Here is a 22,996-nt window from a genome sequence, read left to right as displayed (position 1 = left end):
GTAATATATAACTGAAATTATTATTGTAGCATTAATTTAAGCGAGTCACATTTCCGTATAATTTATAAGCAAAGTGGGGCTAGCTAGTAGCTAGTTGAAAATATTGTTAAATTTTACCCCTGAATGGAAGCTTTGCTTCAAATAGACAATGGTTACTCTGGAAACATTTAGTTTGCATAAAATTTCCTATCCACTGGATGCATACTGATTGTTATCATAAAAATGTGCATGCCATGTGTCCATGTAACTCTAGGGGGTTAAATTCAAGAACATGTCCTTGAAGCAGACTTAACACTTTTTGCTCTCACTTAGGTGTTACATATCGGTCAGATGTTAATGTAATGTGTATAATAAGTTTTCTTAATACATTGCAGTTTGAAATAATGTCTAAAAGGTCTCACATTTGTTTTTATTTATAAAGCTTCACAAATTTGTGGTCTGTGTATTAAAAATCCTACGGGTGTTTTTATTAAATGTAAAGATTTATATTTTAACTTTATGTGGGCATGTTGACTGAAAATTAAAGTGGCAGCAACATAAAATTAAATTAACACGTGGTATCTTGTCAATAGAGATTATTTATGCCTCATGGATGATATTTTCATGATATATATGAGAAAACACCTATAATAAATTAATTGGGCTGATGGAAAATTGAAGGGACATCTTATCACAAAGGCATATATTCTAACATTTTACAGTAATTATTATTATAATTTCTATATTATTCAAGATCTCATTGCATTAAGCTGTGTATGCAAATCTTTCCGATTAATTTGTCACTTTAGGAATATAATATTATACTGTCTAGTATATTGATCCTTATTCTAAGAATATAGTCTGAATACTTGCACAATGATAAAATGATTTTCCAAGGAGTCATTTCAATATTGAAAACTACTTTAAAGCTAAATAAAAGCATTTATTGTCACAATTAACAAACATAACAATGATACAGTCCATATATAAACTGACACACAGAAAATGCACTTTAAAACAGTCCTTACAGCTAGCATCATATTTCTTAAGGCACAGAGTATCAATAAATATAAATAAAGCTCTTTTCTCAATTGCTCAAGGGATAAAAAGCTGACTTTTGATTACATAATCGGATATTTTCCAGATCTATAGTTTGAAGTGACAGCGACTGAATAATAATGCAAATAATGTAAACAAACTTTTCTAGGACCTATTCGCATGCAGCGCCACCTATATCAGGGGAATTAACTGACCGATATCGCCAATTGTTTTCTTTTTCATTATTATTATTATTTAATAGCAAAAAGACGTTTTTTTAACGTTATACAGTATTTCACATATAAATGACGTCATCAGTGACATCACAATTAGAAACGCTATTAATGTTATTTCCACCATGACGTTAAAATACTTGTTTGTAGACGTATCAGCATTATTTATCCATCTTATTATTTAATTACAGAAAACCATAGTCCATTGAGAGAAATGTACAGCATTCCTAACGATAATCTGCACATTTTGCTAGAGAAAAAAAAATGAAGATACGAAATACTAGTAATTTCTTTTTGCACAAAGCCCTCAATATATCCTTAATATACACGCACGTTCAACAACTTGAACAAGTAATTTACAGTGTTGAGATGACCCCTCAAATTTGACTGAAGTACAGAGTACATGTACAGTACATTTACATTTCCTCGTCCGTTTCCGTGATTAAAGTCTATTAGTCAGCTGATTATATAAGCATCGTATGAGGTAATGAACATAAAAAATGCAGCCGTTTTGCAAATGCAGGACAGTACTTTGAGAGGTATTAGTATCCACTTTACTTTTGGGCGACCAAAAACTCTGTATTTTATTGCTAAACTGTTGGAGTGAAGTTAGAGGTATGCAACTTATTTCTTTCCCTTAACCAAAAGGAAGCCTTGAGAGACAAGCAAACTTTGGCCTTTTAACAATAATAAGCACCTATGTCGGCTGAAGATTAATAAACCCGAGACCCTAATTTAAACGTTATTAAAAATGCAACAGATGCAATGTAAAAATCAACTTTGTACTCGAAGTAACCGTTTTTTGGATGAGACAAATATAAGTTTATAAGTTAGTGCGCATATTTACAGAATGCATGAATAAAACATAGCTGAAAAATATAATTATTGCATTAAAAAAAAAAAGTAAGGTACTGGCTGTGTGAATGAACAAGTATTGTTCAATCAGTAGTGTTATATGGCCAAATAAAAAGAACTGATTTGGCCGACAACCTTTTTTATCGCCAGAAATTTAGTGTAAAGTTTATTTTCTATCGAAAAATACGGCTGTACCTATACAGGAAATAATTAAGATTATTCGATAGCTTTTATTGATATGATAAATATCACTCAATTGTTTTATATAGATGAAGGTTTGAAATGTTAAATAATTTAAAAAGAATTGGCTTAATTATTAAATCGCACATAATCCCAAAACAGGGCACTGGAACCGTGTGAATCCCGCTGAAATACCACTGACTGTTCGGGTGCCCATACCTGCACCCTATAGATAATGCTTAGCAAGTTCATTAAAAATAAGTATTCATGCCGGATTGAAGTTGCAAGTTGCAAGTCGTAAATTTCAGTTTACCGGTAATAGGCCGTTTGTATACCGAATGAATTACCATAAGTAAATTTAAAATGAAGAAATAAATGATATCAATAATTTAGAAGAATTAACGAAATGTAAATAAAAATATATATTATATCAAGACTTTTGAAGAGTTGACGAAATGCAAATAAGGTGGGAAAAGTATATTAATTCGACAAAATTTGTTCAATACGTTCATATTGCTTTTCTTTGAGCTGGTTCAAACGATATTTTTAACAACTATAGACTTTAAAAATATAGTTGTAGTGGTGTCATCTGTTAACATTTTGCATTAACCGTTGTGAATTCTTTATAGATCTAATACTGACAGATATTTCCGGAAAAAGCGATGCATATATCAGCGTCGCTTGAACTTGAAAGTTTGTAAAATGAAAATATATTGATAGATCATAAATAAACTGTATATTTTGAGTGATGCTCCTGAATATTACAATATTTTTAATTCAATATTTCTATTATCAAACATTTTATTAACATGGCAATAACAGCAAAATGGTAAAACGATAAGCCGGACAAAATATTCGGAAACATAGATATATAATATCGTCTTGTGAAGGTGAAAACATATATAATTGGTAATTAATTAAAGATTAACGTATTATTTCACCCATGACCTTAAAATGACGAAAACATGTGTTAAATCAGTGATAATGATTTAAACCTTGGTGTGTATGTACTACGGGTTGTAAACAGGTTAACTGGGGAACTGCGAAGGATACACACTCTGGTAAAATTCTAATTGTGTGTGAGATATGTGTATGACTAGAACCTGCAAACCGGGGAATAATTTTTTACCACTCAGAATAGGCTCAAATTTCGAGAGATGACTAATTTCAAGGTCAGGATTAACGTGGCATTATTAGATTGAACTGGGGAATTCCCCGGTTCGTGGCGTATCCCCGGTTTGTTGGTGTGTATTCATACGAAATTACCCAGTTGGCTATGTTTACACACACACACACACACACACACACACACACAAAGCCAACACAATGCCAACACACAAGGACAAAACGAACAAACAATGGAACATAGTGGGGCACCGCCTTGGAACGGTCAGTGGCAAAAACCCCACTGGGGAGCTTAAACCGGTTTATGGTGCGCACCCAACCTCACTCTCACGTACCCCCACTATGTTCCAAAGAAACGGGACAGTGTAAATAAAAGTAATCCCCTCCAGGTGAATCTCTTACACACGTAATGGAAACAAAAAGACATGGCATGTAAAACACAAAAATGCTCGTGTATAAATATATAAAAAGCAAATCTTAAGATCCCAAAACATATGTACTCAATGCCTTTTCAGAAGACAAAGCAATAAGAGAAACACCCTTAAGGGCCCGACGAAACAGGCCAGAAGACAAATATCAAAACAGTTCAGTCCTGGTAGGATTTAAAAACTGCTTCTCATGGAGTTCCCCCCCCCCCCACCACCTCCCCCCACTCTTCCGTCAGACGCAATAAAAGAGGGAAGCGTAGTGTCCAACTGTAAACGGGTTGAACACTAAACATGCGGTATGTCTCAAAACAGTTGGGTCGTTACCTCTTTTAATAAAACATTTTATAATTTTACTAAATACATATGGAAAATTACCATGACCCAAGATCTTTCGAAGTTTGTAAACCACATCCCCATAAAAACGGGTTTAGAAATACCACCTCGCAGAAGTGTCTTTAAATTACTATTGAATTTTAAAACTAAATCAGAATTACGATAGTAAAATTTAGCAATATATTTACGCAATTTGTAATAACGGTAGCCTTGCTGAAGAAGTCTACTTTTAATATATTGATTACGTTAATTGAAATGCTTGACATGACTACACGCTCTTGCAAACCGAATTAATTGAGAAATATATACCCCATAAGATGTAGCCTGAGGTACATCCCCATCCAAATGGGGAAACTTTACAATTATACTAAAATTAAAATCATTCCTCTTGTCATAAATTTTGGTATGTATAATATTGCCATAAATAGAGAGATGTAAATCTAAAAATGATGCATCAGTATCCGAATTGTTAGTTTAAATTAACTGAAGCTCCCTAGGATAAATAGTACCTAAAACATTGAGGCGTTGGACAATACAGTTTCATTATCATTTATTATATATGAGGTATAAATTTCTCAAATTCACCACAGGAGATGTCACAGAGCACTTTACTTTTACCATAAAAGGAAATATAAGTATTCCTGATTTATGTTTACTTTTCTTCCAATATTTGACGGCTGAAGTGGTAGGCTATAAACATTGTCGAGTGTCCGTCCACTCGAGAGACATATATAATCTAAAAGATGTACATGTACACCTTATATTTTCTTTCTTTGGACAAAAAGGGAAACACAATAATATATTGGGTTATAAATTGTTAAATAACATACGGAGAAAATGACATCCAGACCGGTAATATAATTTTACATGTAATAGTTAATTAGGGTGTAGCTACAGCACATAATTGTTTTTATTCAACTGCGTAATCAAATATTGAATTCGTCTTACGATTGTCCTTTGTGGATAACGAAAAACAGAAGTCGCTAACATCACATAATTTCTTGCTCAGTTTTCATGTTGGCGGGTAAATGTATAAAACAGTGTTGGCGCCCTCCATTCATCTATCTTTCGTGTTGACATCAACAAGAACACGCAATACAGAACGAATTAGTCGAAAGCACGTCACCTTTACACAATATCACGCCTGTACAAATACAACTAGTATATCTGTATAATATTGCACATGAAACCTTTTTGTTCAGTTGTGTTTTCGTGTAGAAATTGCTAGGTTATTCAGTTCTTGTGTTGCCATGTCGCCGCCCCGCCATCAACAACATGACAATTAAAGAGCGCTAGAAGGACATTTCTAACACGACCAGCAAATAACCTACATACATGTAAAGCAAAATCGATCTCTGGTTATTCTGCAATATACCACTCGCGTGCAATGACGTCATCCGATCCAGGTGTGTAGCGCGGTAGTAAAAAGTAGTTACAACTTTTTTCTAACACTGTTGATACTAGTATGTCGTGTTAGAATCGAAATAATAAGTTCCCAAGTGTGATTTATCATAGAATAACCCGAGTTTTTCGTGTTATTCTACGATAAACCACGTTTGGGATTTTATTATTTCTTAATTATATGCCTCTGAGCAAAACTTTGAAAATAAAACCTGAACAATACAGCTTTCGAATCGGTGACCTTTATCTTTCGCCACATAGTCGTGTTGGGCTGGCAAAGACTCGGCAGAACATTTACACAATAATATACGGGAAGAAATATGTCTGTAAATGGCAAAATTGGTTTATTTCATTTTTATTTTGAATCCCCTAGCTCAGATATGTGCTTTTACAAACAGACTATCGTCATATGATGCGATAAATTTATACGTTCATCAAATGTTTAAGAACCTCCACTGAGAAATAAATCGTGCACAAGTGTACGGATTTATGAAAATGTATGGGTGCTATTAATCTAAAACTCCTTTTTGATAAAAACCTTAACAAGCCTTAACAAGTCAACAGTTTTATACGCTATTGGTTTATCTCCAACTGATGAATACTTTTAACCTGTTGTTTACATTATAAATGTATAAGTGATTTGCATTTATTGGAGGGCAAAGTTTATAGATCTTTGAAAGTGCACTGAATGATATTTGTACATGTTCTAGTGCATTAGTGTCTTAGTTGATTCCTATATGGAAGTCAAACGTTCAACAAGTTAGACATAGAATGTACTGCTATTTCAGTCAAAATTATGTTGTAATTAATTATGATATTAAATACCTCTTCTGAAAATATAACATGTTCCTAGTGACTAATTTTAGGTCGCATCTTAACAACACAGCTTTCTGTATAATGTACAGTTGTTTTAGCTATCAGCAAAAGGCGCGGACGCTGCTGCAAACAGCAAGGAAACTCCGCACTAAACAAAGCAGTGTATGTAGTACGTCACTCTAGCATAAATAGCATTCCATATATATTTTATACAAAACTAATATTTTAATTAGCTACTTTATTTTATTTTAAAGAGTTATGATAAAATGGTATTAATTGAAAAGCAAAGTAGGGGTCATTTATCTTCCAAGAGAGATTTTTTTTTTCATTTGCTTACTATACTGTAAAATCACATCGCAATCACATTGCTTTGATCTAGAGGGAAAGGGAAGTAATATTCATACTAAAATGGAGTTTCTCTTCACCAAATACAATATCCTCTCCCACTTATTTTTTTACCAAAATGTCCAAAATAGACTTACAATGAAATTTAAACAGAAACCAACTTTAATTTAAACCTGTCTGGCCATACCAAGTGAACAGTTAGTGTACAAACACCTTTCCGCCACAGATAGCCGCAGCTGGTTCCTTTACTATAGTTAGTACTGGCAGAACAGGAAGTTATATAGCGAGCTAGTGTCTTTGTTGTAGTCAAGTGGACAGTCTGATTGGGTGTTAAAAATGTTGGACAAAGATGCAGAAACCTCACTGTAAGAAGGGGAAACCAATGCTGCTATTTACCTTACATAGTTTAGCCTTGAACTATAATGTCACACAAACGTAAATAACACCCTTTGTAATATTAATTGTGTTTGTGAACGTTACAATATCAGATTTTTGATGTTTAATTATAAAACCATTAAAAAATTAAAATTATAAGTGTTTATAAAACACCTTGGATGACGATAAGTAACTTCTAAAACGACTTTGAAAGAAATAGTTCATAAATTAACAATATCTTCTTCAAATAACTGCATAAATATGTGGATCACCATTTTATCATTTGAAGAAATTTACACATACAACAGAACGGCTCGACCAATTCACATATTTAAGCCCGTTTTGTCATTTTATCATCTAATAATTTAAATGAAATTTTGTGGCAAGATAAAATAGTGTGTTTTAAATTACAAAGTGGTTATTTGAGCAAAACGTTTATGCAGCTACTGCCATTATCATTACGCAAATTAAGCAGACGGTAATTATTGCTACACACTCAACAAAATATGTGGATAAGCTTACATTTAAAACAATAATTGTAAGCCATCAAGTTGTACTTTAGACATGCACATTCACACGTCTCAGAGTTTATGGATCAAAATTATTTCTTTTTTGGCGCATTCATTAAACTGAAAGGAAATAATTTCGCCAAGTGATGTCCGACAAAAGTTCTTTTCTGCTCTTTGATTCTGACTTATTTTTCTAGTTTGCGCTTTTACAGTTGATGCCATTATTATGGGAAAAGCAAGGCATTAAAAACGAAAATTAAAGATTTTGCACTGACAAAAACAATTACATATACTCCGCGCCTGTGGGCACAATTTATTCTTGAACACTATCGCAAAATTTGTGTGTTAGCACAAAGATGCCAAATTTTTCAGACAGACGCTCGAAAGAGTGAGCAGCGGGATTGTATGCACAAAATAAAGCGGCTTTAAAATTAAGGTATAAGCAGAGTTAGGTAGTGTTGCAAGTTTTAAGCGACAAGTGGCCTCTGTGATCGAGTGGTTAAGATCGCTAATTTCAAATCACTTGCCCCTCATCGATGTGGGTTCGAGCCTCACTCGGGGCTTTGAATTCTTCATGTGAAGAAGTCATCCAGTTGACATTCAGAAGTTCGATTGTCCTACCCAGGTATCCGCTTGTGACGACGTAGGGCACCTTTGGTCTTCATCCACCATTAAAGCTTGAAAGTCGCCGTATGATCATAATTTAGCCGTTGCTACGTTAAATACAACAAAATAAATTTTATGCGACAAAATAGATAACTTAAGTCCCACAACACAACAGCAAAACATAGTAAGACATAGATTCGCGGTATTTATTAATTCGGTGTAAACGTTTTGCGTAGGAATCACTTTAATGCAATTAATAAACGTTATCAGCCCGTGCTAACGCCGTGGTATTACACATTGTTCTTGCAAAAAGTCCAGATCCAGAGAAAAAATACGCTTTTATAAATAATGCATGTTCATAATTGGCAAATAAGCGCTGAATATATGTTTGCTGTTATTACTACTCTCAAGGTTTTAATAAATAACACATCTTTTATCGACATATACATGTAATACTGATTAGAATTACTTACAATCCGTACGGGATTTTTTATGTACTAAATATAATGAGAGACATAGTCTGATGGGAAGAAAAGAATGCCATAATACAAACAAGAGTCACTGTGGCAGACTGTTACAAAGTACGCTCGTCATCAAATTTAACCTAATTCAAGGGTCATAATCCAAGAGTGCCCGGGGCAATTTAACTGGTTATCGAACTTGGCTAAGATATTTTGACAATAAACCTTGTCAGCAAGTTTGATGACGACCGGATAAAAACTGTTCGACTTAGAGAGCGCACAAGACTAAATTCGCAGTAGTAATTCAAGGGCCATAATCTAAGTGTCTGTGGCGATTTTGCTGAAAAAAATATGCCAACAAACGTTGTCATTAAGTTTGGTAAAGATCAGGTGAAAACCTTTCGACTTAGATGGCAAACAAGGCTGGTTATCAAACTTTGTCGAGATATTATACTCACAAATATTGTCAGCAAGTCTTGTAAAGATCGGATAAAAGCTGTTTGAATAAGAGGGCAGACAAGGCTAAATTTGCAGATTTTGAGTAATTCAAGGGCCATAATTCAAGAGTACCTGAGGGATTTTACTGGTTATCGAACTTGGACGAGATATCATGCCAACGAACATTGTCGCCAATTTTGGTAAAGATCCGATGAAAACACTGTTTGACTGATAGAGCGGACATGCTTGTGAACGCCGACAGCCCGCCTGCCGCCCACCCGCCCCCCGCCGCCACGGGTGTTCACATTATAAGTCCCGCTCTTTCAGAGACGGGCGTTTAAGAATGGTATAATTCGAACTGAGTTTACCCTTTGAGCGAATTCAAAATTATGGTGCAACAAAAAAGTTTATACTACATCGTATTGCTGTACACAACATTATGCAGTAGCAATTTGTTTTACTCTTAAAGAGACTGACTCCAGAACTTACGGCATCGAAGAAAATAGAAAATTTGATGATTGCTTTTTTTTTCGGAAGGCTTTGAAACATACTAGTAGTTACATGTATGGAAACCCATGAGAATAAATTGTTTCAAAGTGGTTTTCACTGTCTTGATTATAAAGCTTGATATTAACAATCATTAAGTGCAAATTCCACTATGGTATATTGGTTCAAGATGATGGTTAAGGTTTTATTGCCCAGGGGCCAGTTGTTCGAACTGTCGGCTGTTAAACTAACCGCTGGTTAAATTTAGATTCCAAACACTAGTCTTGGTGGGAAAAACTAGTATGATGATTTGAATTTATTGTAATGAATTTTCAAATTTCATAATTCTTAACTCATACATTTGTTTTTCTAAGTCTTCTAAAATGTCGAAAACTAACACTAAATGTTAATCAACTGCTTAATCTCCTATTAAAGTTTTGAACAACTGGGTCGTGGTTATCCGGATTCGATTCCCAACTAAGACTTGTAAGCATTCTCTGTTTGATATTTGTCATTGTTTTGTATTTTATCCTGATTAAGTATTTGTCAAAATAGTTTGGAAACAAAACATGTATACTATAATATTAATCTATTTTCCAGATTTTATTCATTCAAATAAATATCATATTTTATCAAATCTTGAGTGTAGATCATTTACACCTTTTTACAAGTTTTTATATGTTATTCTGTAACCAAATACATTGTGTTTATATATGGCTTGAATGCACAGTTCTTTTTGTTACTCTTTAACCGAATGTACTGTTTCCATATGTAATAATGAAAATATGTAATCATACCCACAATTCTGTGTTAGTTTGTTAGCTTGCGCTTGCTTTCTGTGTGTTGCTAGTTAACTATTACTATTTTTAGGTTTCTATACTGAACAGAAGGCACTAGATATAATCTTTTTTCTGTACTTATTTAATATTATCTAACGCAAAATTTATATATTTAGCTGTTTCGTTATGTAATAGACAAAGGTCCGACATCATGGGGCAAATGACTTTTAAGAGCGCATTATATTCTAAACTATTACTTGACTGCCTAGGTTGCGATATCCTGCAACGGTAAAGCTGTTATAAATTTATTTTTCTTTGAAATGTTGAAGTACCTTTTCATACTAGAATAAGTCTTAAATAAATATTTTTATGTTGACTTAGCAGATTTATCAACATTTGGAGACCAATTCGTTCCTTCAATAAATCTTAAAGAAGTTGTCACTGTTTATTTTAGAAATAAATATGAACGTTCCGGTTTGAAATTTCAACGAAACGCCTTAACCAACGTGCCTACTTAAATACAATCTCTAATGTACCCAGACAGGTATTGCTTTAGTCTATCATAAAGAAACGTTTTTGAATCTTCTGGAATCAAACTTGCAACCCTTTGATTCATTGTAATATGTAAATTGGGTAGTGGAGAAAGACAAAAGGACAAAAGTCCAGCAGATATTTTAGTCAAAGAACGTAGAGACTAGTACAGCATGGAGTTATGAGTACGTTTTATCGGTACACAGACTATAAAAGAACATATATAAACTGACACACATAAGTAAGATAATAAAACCAGGTAGTGTCTGTGGGACACAAGGTGGCCATATAATTTTTAAGCTATGAGAATAAACACACACACACACACACACTTATTTGGCTATCGCGAAAAACCTTCCAAGCTGCGATAAAGCTGTAATATTTTTTTATTTTTTTATGAAATGTTTACGTACCTCCCTGTTTTTAATAAATCTTAAATAAAGGTATTGTAAATGACCTCGCAGATTGATAAAATCTTGGAGTACCTCACCTTACTTAAATGACATTTGAACAAGTGTACAGCTTACTCATTTTCGGAAAATGATAAAAACATCAAAGTTTGACTTGCTCATCTCTCTTTCACAACTTGTCATCTTGAATAAGAAAAGGCAAGGGTGAACACGAGCATCCAACAGGCTAAATCACGATCTAAAATAAAACGTTGAGGCGTAATCTCTTCAAATATGGCATTGCCCTAACACTAGAAAGAACATTAAATCTCCCTTGATTTGAAATTACGATTTTTACTAAAGGTAGTGTGCCAATCCAATCACTGCATTTACTCACATACACTATCGTGCCATTCTATAGTCGTTGAAATATTTTTACGGTCATTTAAATTAATGTTCCTGGTAAAACTCGGGTGTAATTTTATTGATAACAGTGTAAGAGGCCACTCTAGAGTCTGAGAAAAACAGCCTTTGTTTGATAATGTAAATGAAAAATAATGATAGAAAAAAAGAATGCGTTGAAATGCGAATATATGCTGTTAAAAGTTGTGAACTTGAATCAATGTAACAAAATGGGAAAACATGCGAAATCAACATAGTCCTTCGATAAAATCAAACTTGTTTCATAACCAAGCGACAGACTACCTTATCTAAAGAGAATTTGTTTTCAGCGTTTGTATCAACTAAATAAGAGACTTGGCTGGCGTCGGAGGAAATATGAATTTAGATCTATGTTTCCTTTCCTGTTTAGAAAATTAAACCCGAGAGTGAAATTGTCTTTTACTGACTTGAAATGCAGTTGTTTTAGAAAAGTCCAATGTATAATTAAATAACTGCCTCTGTATACCAGTTATAAGGTTCCCGTTTTTTGTGCGGGAGGTCACGGGTTTTATCCATGTCTTATAAGTGAAAAATGTACTTTCTTAGCATAACGACTCAGCTCTATGTCAGAATAATGTTACGACATGGAGTGTCATGTACCTTGTCTACGACGTGATATCCTAGTGAGTAATCACATTGTGCTCACAGCTACAAGTAGGCACAATATGATTGTACAATTGTTAAAAATGCGTTTACTTAATTGTTATCTTAATAAATGCGATTAATTTATAAATCTGTAGATGTGTGGCGTTTAAAGATTTGTTAAGATATGTCCCGCAGCGTTAAATACAATACACGGGTACATATATTAAAAGCCAAATATTAAAGTAATGTTATACTGACAGGGTTTAACACACAATTTGTTTAATGTACCCAAACGTTTTACCCTTTTTCAAGATGACATTTAAATTTAAGGAAGTAAAAATTTCCAACTAGGCAGCTGTATTTGTTTAGTTTTCGTGTTAAAGGGTATGTAAATGTCGTTTTGTTGCCCTTTGTTTGTCATCCAACAAATGGTTAGGCTAATTGTAAGGCTAATTGTAAGGCGAAGAGAAGAGCGTAACTTGACAAAGTCTACAAAAATGAATTGGAAAATGTCACACACTACACATATGTTTTGTTAGCTTTGTGTATTGGCATTAGTTTCTTTGAATTGTTTGCGTTTTGGCGAATAAGTTACGTCTCGAGATTATTGTTGACCGAACAATAGGTGACGCAAGAACGTCTTTTTATATATACATCTGCCAAAAAAAGATTTAAAAATAAATTATATCGTGTTAGCAACCCTCGTTATTACTTTGTTATTATGTCGGAAGATAGCTCGTTTGTTTTCATGTCTGTTCAATACTACAGGCAAATTGATATTTACCCAATAAAGGGGCGTATCTTACAGTCTCTGAAATTTTAAGCAATAAGTCAATTAGACATTCAATGCAATGAAATATTACACGGTTGATGATTTTAAACACAAACTTTTGGCTGGATATTTACGAAGAGTATTTCTAGTCATTTAATGTACTTTAGAATTAAGCAATATTTATAATACACGTAATTACAATGTACCGTGATGGAATTAGTTTATACAATTTTGACAAAGGCTTACAGCATCTTTAAATCTAACAATTGTTTTTGACATTGCATTTGTAAAATTATTAAATGTAGAGATATTAAGATTGAAGAATAATACATATTTAAAGAAAGATTTAGAAAAAAAGAATATCTTAATTTTTGTGTAGCATCTTTGATATTCTAAGCTATAGAGTATCGAAAGGACATTCAGATTTAAACTTTCAACAACTGACAACTGTTTGATATACTTGATGTATATTTTTTCCCGTTACAATCGTCGTAATTATGTATACGAATATATGTAATACATCATTTTTTACACGTGATTTTTTTCTTCAAATAATGAAATATAATAACGTATGTGCAAAGATTTTGTTCAATGCATATTTGTAGTTTTTCACATTTATTTCGTGGTGTTAAAATTCTTATATTTATGTAGATTTCTGGCGACAAATGCAATCGATTTCTTGTATTCACTAGACATTTATATTGAAACACCTTGTGTCCTTGGCTCACATAAAGGCAATTAATGCTATGACAAAAGTCTAAACATGAAGAATAGACTTCTGGCAAGCTGGTTCATCGAAGTGGAAGCTCAGTGATTTTAGTATAAATAGTTCATGATTTAATCACTAATTTATTTTTTTTTCTCTGTTTCGTGTATTCCTATTTCAGCTGCTACTCGATATGGAGACAATCTACAATTTATGTGATCTTTATGTACAAAGAAGGCAAATAAAATGTGTACTTACGTTAAATTTGATAAAACTTAAGTGTTTACAACAAGAAATTTATAATCGTCCACTACATCTTTCCTAATTCCGAAAGTAAACTAAATAAAATCATAAATTACCAGTTACCAATTTGTTTTACTCTTTACGGTTCCAATCAACTATTTGCGACAAGCCCGGGGGCGGGGCTGGGGGATTATGATATTTTTAAAAATGTATTCCTGACTTAACATTACGTAGCAATGAGTTTTTAAAAAGACGTAGGAGATATTTCCTTAAATGTTACATATACATTGTTGCCTCTGAAATTTTATTTTTATCACGCCAGACATAAAAATGCTTTTTTTTCAAACATATATTGACATTATTTTCAGTCGGCTATATCTTGGTAAGGGTTATTAAAATTGAGTATATTATATTTGTGTTATTGTACTGCTAACCTGTATATTTTTAAAAATCGAATGAGTTTGACTGGAGTAATTATCTTTTATCAATTTTAACTACAATCATTCAGTTTTATTGACGTTGTCTTTGAGTCCGTCCTTCCGCCACAATATCTTAGAAATGACTGGTCACATTGACTAATTATTTGAATATTTTGTTTGTAGTTGCTAAAAGCTGCCACTCAGCAATGCGCTCAAATTCTAACAAGTATGGATATGGTTTTGGTCCTTTATTGATCGAAAACTGCATCATCTAAATTTTCTATAGCCGTAACGCGGCATGAGGCAATGTGTCAGTCTAAGTTGATATATGGCACGTATATTAACATTTACTGATAGTTTCAGCCATGCACTGCTTTACTATATAAAATGATTATGACAAGAGTTATCGCCATTTTAAACAATCAAATGCAATGTTTGTCCTGCCACAGCTATAACTTATAAATTATTCCTTAAATTGTGATCATATTTTGTAAGCGTATCTTTATCTACTTTACATATATCCATTTATTAAAATTCAAAGATTACACTACATTTCAAAAAGAATTATCCCGACAACGAAAACCATCGGATAAAATTTAAACATCAGTATGAATCTTAATATTTTATTTAGCAATAAAGGCCAGCACATTGCCTTGGATATACTATGAATGTAAGGTATTGAGTGTATTTTCAGGCAAGAAATTGCAGATTACCTATTTCCGATAATCACAATATTGATGTTTTACGGGCTTGTTTAATCTGAACTTTTCGGTACAAACACAGACCATAGATACCATATTGACAACGAATTTGTAGCAGTTCTTTACACATTATCGGATACCAACTCTACTCGACATTTGGGTTTTATAGCCATGCAATATACAATTATCTAAGCTATTAATTTCAACATTGTTGGACTTTGAAAAAAATTGCCCGTTAACGGACCATATATGCATTTACTTTGTTTTTACTTCGATGATATCTATTGTAAGTTGTTTTCAGGAATAATTTGTGCAATGTTTTGTGACTTTTTTTTTAATTATATATGGTACAAATGTAGATCTGCACTGACTTATATTTGCATCAATATTAAATATTTAAAGGTAGTTCATCACATTTAAACAACATTTTACGGATTTTATTTCACGTTTCAAACATCTTTTTGAAATTTATCTAAGGAAAGAATAGCCAATTACTAGATAGTACACAGATTATCATCCGTATTAGCTACGTATGTTTCATTCATTCTAAGACTTACAAAATTTATCATACATCCTTTTTACTTTGGAAATATATTTTTTAAACCTGTTCATTCCTTTTATTTCTGTCACAAAATATATAGCTTCACATTTGCATTTCATAGATATGGGGATGTTTTATTGATGCAATCTGAACCAAAAGACAAGTTTTAAAACTGTGCCTATCATCGACATTTTTGTACATGTATAAATAAGATAAGCAATTGGAGGTAATACTAATTTCACAAACTTGTATTTCTATTGAGTTTAAGCTATTTATGTAGCTACCTAACAAATAGAATGCAATATGCTACTTCTGACATGGACGGGCACCCGGGTAAAACATTCGACTGTCCGAGATCATTCACATGAACTGTTTCTACATCCAAAGCGGAAGTTCGAAGTCACGGCGTAAAGGGGAAGGGAATCGTTCGCGGAGGGAATGTTAGAATTGATGTTAAAGGATCAAATACTAGTAAAGTTTTATTTTTAGATCGTTTCATTCGGTTATCGTACTGGTTTTAGCATTATACAGATTATTTAGAAAAGATATGATACTTTCCAAGAGTGGTTACTCTGTTTTGTACAGAACAGACTAATGATAGTTTAACTTTCGAAGGGCAACATATATATTTTGAAACAAGCTAACCATTGTAATGCTTTGAACAATACAGTATCGTTATAATTTATTGTATATGAGGTTAAGTTATAAAATTCGCCACATGGGGTTTTATAGAGCACTTTACTTTTACCGTAAAAGGAAATATAGGTACTCCTGATTTATGTTTATTACCTTTCTTTCAATATTCGAAGGTTGAAGCGGATGGTTGTAAATATTGTCGAGTGTTAACTCAAAAGATTTATATATGTTCTTGGTTTGTTTTTGCTTTTAATGTATTTATACAGGCCTGGAGCATGTTTATGTTTTAAATGCCATGCCTTTTTGTTTCCATTACATGTATTAGAGATTTACCTGGCGGGAATACTTCTATTTACACTGTCCCGAGGCAGTGCCCAACTGTATTCCTTTATTTGTTCGTTATGTCCTCGAGGGTTTGGTGTGTGTGCGTGTGTGTGTGTGTGTGTGTGTGTGTGCACTTCCGCGTGCTGTTGGATTCTTTTTTTGGAAGGCTGCGTGTTTGGAATATGTTATGTTTATGAGCAGTAATGGAAAATGTAACACTATCCATGCCCCCTAGCACCGGCTTAAGCATTATTAGACATATTTATAAGTTCATCAAGTGTTTAAGAACCTCCACTGAGAAATAAATCGCACACAAGTGTACGGATTTATGAAAATTTATAGGTATTATCAATTTAAAACACCTCTTTTGACTGATAAAAGCCTTTACCAGTCAACAGCTGTATACGTTATTGGTTTATCTTCAACTGATGAATACTTTTACCCTGTTTTTTACATTAAAATGTATAAATGATTTACATTTTCAGAGTTCAAAGTTTTCAGATCTCTGAAAGTGCATTAAATGTTATTTTTACATTTTTAGTCGTTAATTTGCGTCTTAGCTGATCCGGAGTTGTATGTCTTCCTGAATGGAAGTCAAAGGTTCAAGTTGGAAAGAGAATTTTACCGCTTTCCTTAATCAAAGTTTTTTTTATAATCAAGTATAATCAATATCCCCCCTGGAAATATACAGTACAATCGCGATCCTACGAAAAGCCAAGGGACCGGCCGTTTTTTCGTAATATCGCATTTTCGTTCGAGCGTAGCATAGGAAATTTCGCTATACAGCACTTTAATATCTGCACGTCGTAACCCGTGATATTTACACATGTGAATTTCGTATCCGGGTATATGTATACCAATTTCATATGTACATCTGGGTTTACTACAAATCTTATTCAAATCTGAACTGATGGTATGTAGAATGTAGAACGTTTTTTTTTATCACTTTTTATTCACTGTACATAAAACATATACAGGGTACATTGTTGCACGAAAAAAAAAACGCAATTGCATCTTCCAATACCCTCTGCTACCCATTTTTTGTTGTTGGATTTAATGTCGCACCGACACATGATAGGTCATATGGCGACTTTCCAACTTGAGTGCAGGAAGACCACAGGTGCCCCTCCATGCATTATTTCATCACGAGCGGGCACTTTGGTAGAACCACCGACCTTCAGCTACCCTTTACTGAATTGTTTGGTATAATAAAATAATGACAATATACAGATGATCAGGACTTAAATATTGTTTTATTTTCTTTATGCAGTAGTTGTTTGAGGCGTATAGATATCGAAACAAGTGTGACTTGTATGCCATCAGATGGAGAAAACATTAACCACGAACTTGTATCATAGTGTACAGCGTATGTGTTTCGAATTTAATTAATAAGTTTTCATACTATATATGCTAAATGATAGTGACACTCTCCACTCTAAAACATTTTCACGCCGTTATGGAAGGTATGAAAACTTTGACGATACAATCGTAAAATTGCAACTACAACAAGTTGAAAACAGACATTAAAGGCATAACAATACATTCGTAGGAGCGCAATTTTTCGTAAAATTGCATTTTCGTAAAACCGCGACTTTGTTACACAGAAATAAGGAGGACAGGAGCTGGGACCACAACACCTTTTCGTAGTATACTTGTATTTCGTTAGATTGCGATTCATAGCATCGCAAATGCACTCTAGTATGTTCCGAGTGATAAATTTCTTTCATCTTCATACATGTAAATGTGTTTAATGTACGTTTTTTATGCTATCAGTAATAACGCAAGTAGATATATTTTTTATAAAACGATAACTATCAAAGTTGAAATGTGTACAAGACCTACTCCTCAAACTGTATATGAGTTTATTTGATTGAAATTAAATAAAAACATACAAGTTAATATCTAACAACTCCGCAGAACTTATTCTTAAAATTATCGCAAAATTTGTGTGTTATTAATAACATAACAGCACAAATATGCTATATTTTTTCAGACAGCTGGCAGATGCTCGAAATAGTGAGAAGAGGGGATATAAGAACATAGTTAATTTATTAATTCAGGGTAAACAGTTTTTGCAGGAATAACACATTCGGTCCCTGCAAATCATTTTGAAATTTTAAAGCTAGTTCTTAAACCTTATCAGCAACGTGCAAATGTCTTCTTATAGATTACATAATATCATTTGTTTTTGCGAATATCATGTCCTAATACAGATTATACAAGAATGCATATTAATAAATGGCTGAAAAAACTGTGGACATGTTGGCTGTTATTACTACTTAGCAAACAAATAGGCTAAGCACACTTTTTATCGCTGTGCATGTAATACTGAATACAGGATGCTTTTATGTACTAGAAGAAAGAGAGACACATTCTGATTAGAGGAAAAGCATGATTGAACTACAAAAACTATAAATCGGTTATACTACCCGTTTAAAAAGTTACACACCTTATTAACTACGGCTGTACATTTTTGTGAATCTGTAACATGAAGCAGTAGTAGTTAGTTTCGCTTTTACAGAGACTGACTTTAAATCGTACGACAACAAAGAAAAAAGAAAATTTGAAAAATGCTATATTTCTTCAGAATGTCTCAAAATGTAGTTACTGACAGATTGAATGGAGACACACGAGATTTAGTGTTTTTTTTTACTGCGTTTCCCATTTAAAGTGAAAACATTTTGTCACTGTCTTGATATAAACAACCGTTTAGTACAAATTCCACTATGATGTATCGGTTCAAGATTCTGGTTAACTTTTTATAGCTAATGTTATCCTGGTTGGATTTCCTATTTTCCTTGTTTAAGCATTTGTAAAAACACGTTTGGAAACAAAACATGTATACTCTTTTGTTCATCATAGGACCAAACTTCAATTATACATCTAGAGTCTATTTTATTGACACCTTTTACACGCTTTCATGTGCTATTCTGTAACCGAATACACTTTTTATATTTATTATTTCATAATAGTATGCACGATTATTATTCAACTTTACAATATTACACACTGTATTAGATCAATTGCAAACATCATATGAAACGGACAGAGCTAATATAAAACATAACTGAGCCGATATGAGAAAAACAGGGCCAATATGGGAAAATCATGGCCAATACGGAATTCAAGCATTTTGATTGGTTCAAAAGAGAGGGTCAATACGTAGAAACTACTTCCGTTAGATTTTTGAATGACGCTATTTTGTTTTACATCAGAGATAAAGATTACATTTTTTTTTTCACATTTGACAAAAAAAAAAAAATCATCTAACATGTTCATTTAATAACCAAGTATGACTGAACGGGATGTACGTCTTCAAAGATTACAACGGTACTTTCGCTTATTCGGTATTGTGTAAAATTCAATTTAAAAGGATGAGACTTATCTTTATAACAGACATTTTGATAGTGTGAACTATTTATGCAATGATAAATAGCGGTTCAAGTGCTGGAAAACGGATAAATAAATTAGCGAACAAAAGTGTCAGTTGTGAACTGCAAACAATTTCGGATAAGAATTAAACGAGGCATGGGACTATATAATATGTGCTTGGTTGGTTGTATTATCTTGATCAACACATATGTGTATAATTTTGTGTCTCGTTGCTTGCAGCCTAAAAGGAAATGACTTTTAAAGCAGTTTTATCAAAGTTTAAATGATAAGATACTCGCTAGTGAAAATAATCAGATAAATAGGAATTCCAAACAATAAGGTAAGTTCTAGTTACTCTTGATTTTGTCGCATTAAAAATATCTCTCAAAATTATTCTCAAGTACCTGCCTCGGGCCAATACGACAACCCTTGGACAAATAACAAGGCCAATATGAAATTGCTTGATTAATAACATTATATTATTTTTGTTACTCTGTAAATACGAACAAAACGTGACTCAAGAGAAAAAAAAAAGACACGATAAAAAACTGATTTTTAGAACGTACTATATTCTAAACTATTACGTAACTATCTAGAATGCTATATCATGCCACGGTAAAGTTATTATGAATTTAAAGGCGTACCTTTTTGTAGTAAAACTTCGTTTTAGATACGGTTTTTATGTTGACTTGGCATATTTATTAAAATTTGGAGACGAACTCTTTCTTCGTTAAATCTTAAAAAGGCGGTAAAGCTGTTATATAGGGTTTTTTTAAATGTTGAAGTACCTTTTCGTACTAAAATACGTCTTAAATAAATATTTTTATGTTTACTTAGCAGATTTATTAACATTTGGAGACCAATTAGTTCCTTCAATAAATCTTAAAGAAGTGGGCACTGTTTATTTTAGAAACAGATACGAATGTTCTTGTTTGAATTTTGAACAAAACGTCTTTACCAACGTGCCCACTTAAATAAATACCTAATGCGTTCAGATAGGTATTGCTTTAGTCCGTCAGAAAGAATCGTTTTTGAATCTTTCTGAAATCGAACTTGCAATCCTTTGATTCTAAGTAGTATGCTCTTCCGTCTCAAGTCCTTTGGATGTTCCGCATGATTAATTATATTATCTCTACATGACATAAAATATGGATGTTCGTGACAATAAAAAAGTATATAGTATATAGTTGTGTCTTGTTACGGAGACCACCTTAGCAATTTAAAAATTAATAAAAAAAACAAAAAAAAACACGACATCATAAGACTTTTAAAATAATGTATTTAGGCGGCAAAATAAGTTAAACATAAAGGAATTTATATAAGAATGTAACATTTGCGAGTGTCTGAACATAGAAAAATATTTGTAAAGATATTGACATTGGTTATCTGTGACCTTAAGAACGTTTGACTTCGTTTTGTTATAATTCAGGGAATAGAATAATATATATATCTTGCGCAAAACATGGCAAGTCAAAGAAATGTTTTCAAAAACAACAGTTCTTCTAAGTGCGTATATGTGGGTATCATGATATAAGCATTTCATTCTTGCATTTTGTTGGTAGAGAAGAAAAACACAAGGACAAAAGTCAAGCAAATATCGTACAGCATGCCATGTGGGCAAGGTCACATTAAGTCTTCATTGAATTATATGAAATACGTTTCGAGCTAGGTACGTCATTAGCTGAAAATGTGCATTTTTTACTACATGTATTTCAGAGGCCATATATATATATGGCCTCTGAAATACATGTAGTAAAAATGCATATATATATATATATATATATATATATATATATATATATATATATATATATATATATATATAAAGTAGGGTACGGAGTCAGATGAAAAATAGGAGGCGCACAGGTTCATATTATGATAAAGACTCATGCAATACTTCATCAATTTATATCAATACCTTTTGGTGCTAGGAGCGTCAAAACAAATTTTCACACGAAAGCACGCACGGACAAGAACAAATCTATATGCCCTTTCAACTCAGTGTTGAAAACACGAAATCATGAAATAAACATACACGATAAAAGTACAGTAGGGCATCGCCTTTGATAATTGGTCACTGACAAAATAACCTCTGTCATATAATTTGAAATTAGGTGGGTCATACCTTAAGTAATTTAAAGCACTCGTTATGAATAAGAAATAATTTATTAAAGATATCTCACTGCACTAAAAACTAATTTACACGATTAACTTGTTAACGAACTGAATAGTTATTTTACATGCTTTTGTTGGCATACAAGACAGTACAGATGCGCACTTGAAAAAAAGCACGCAAAAGTAAAATCTATTTCCATTTTAACACTGGAAACTTATATGGAATAAAATGTGGTTTTAAATACGAGGGAGTAAAACAGGAATAGCTAGAAGTAGGTGACTTTGCTCAACGTGTACTAATCAACAAGTCATTTCAAGATAGAATTCTTCTTTGTTTGTATAAAGAATATCTTAAAAAGTGTTATAATATAGTGTTACCTTTACATTTGCGACTCAGAGTTTTTCGGGCTAGTTGCTCTTTCTCAGTTTTTTTTTACGAAAAAAATATTCATATACTAACAAAGATATATTAATTATTTATTTACACACTAATTTTTATATAAAAATAGCTAAAATGAGCTGTCTTACCTTTAATTTCCTGGACTCATTTCCGCCATGTCTAAAAGCAATGGATTGAATGGCATGAGCATGTCGGTGGCATATCTTAAATAATGAATAATTGCATAGATACAGTGACGCACTTAGAAACAATCATTATGACGCATCTGCCTACTTCATACTTTATGACACAAAAAGATATTTTTTCAAGACATCCGAGATAACATTGTAATAAATAATCTTAAACTAAAGTTAAACTGATATTATGTTTTACTTTCTTATCAAATATAGTATGACCCCTGAAATTGAAAATATTCTAATGCGATAAATATCGAA

General features: G+C 32.7%; 1 protein-coding gene across 1 annotated transcript in view; it reads right to left on the bottom strand.

Annotated features, from left to right (window-relative positions):
- Positions 1-22,767, bottom strand: part of LOC128552960 (uncharacterized protein CXorf38 homolog) — a 69,135-nt gene extending 46,368 nt beyond the window's left edge. The window contains exon 1 of the mRNA XM_053534053.1: positions 22,691-22,767. The gene's annotated coding sequence lies outside the window, so the exon portion shown is untranslated. The remainder of the gene's footprint in view (positions 1-22,690) is intronic.
- Between the last annotated feature and the right edge of the window lie 229 nt (positions 22,768-22,996).

The sequence above is a fragment of the Mercenaria mercenaria genome, unplaced genomic scaffold (assembly GCF_021730395.1).
Source record: "Mercenaria mercenaria strain notata unplaced genomic scaffold, MADL_Memer_1 contig_3329, whole genome shotgun sequence".
Lineage (NCBI taxonomy): Eukaryota > Metazoa > Mollusca > Bivalvia > Venerida > Veneridae > Mercenaria > Mercenaria mercenaria.
Note: the sequence above shows the minus strand (reverse complement) of the source record. Positions and strands in the feature narration are given on the sequence as shown.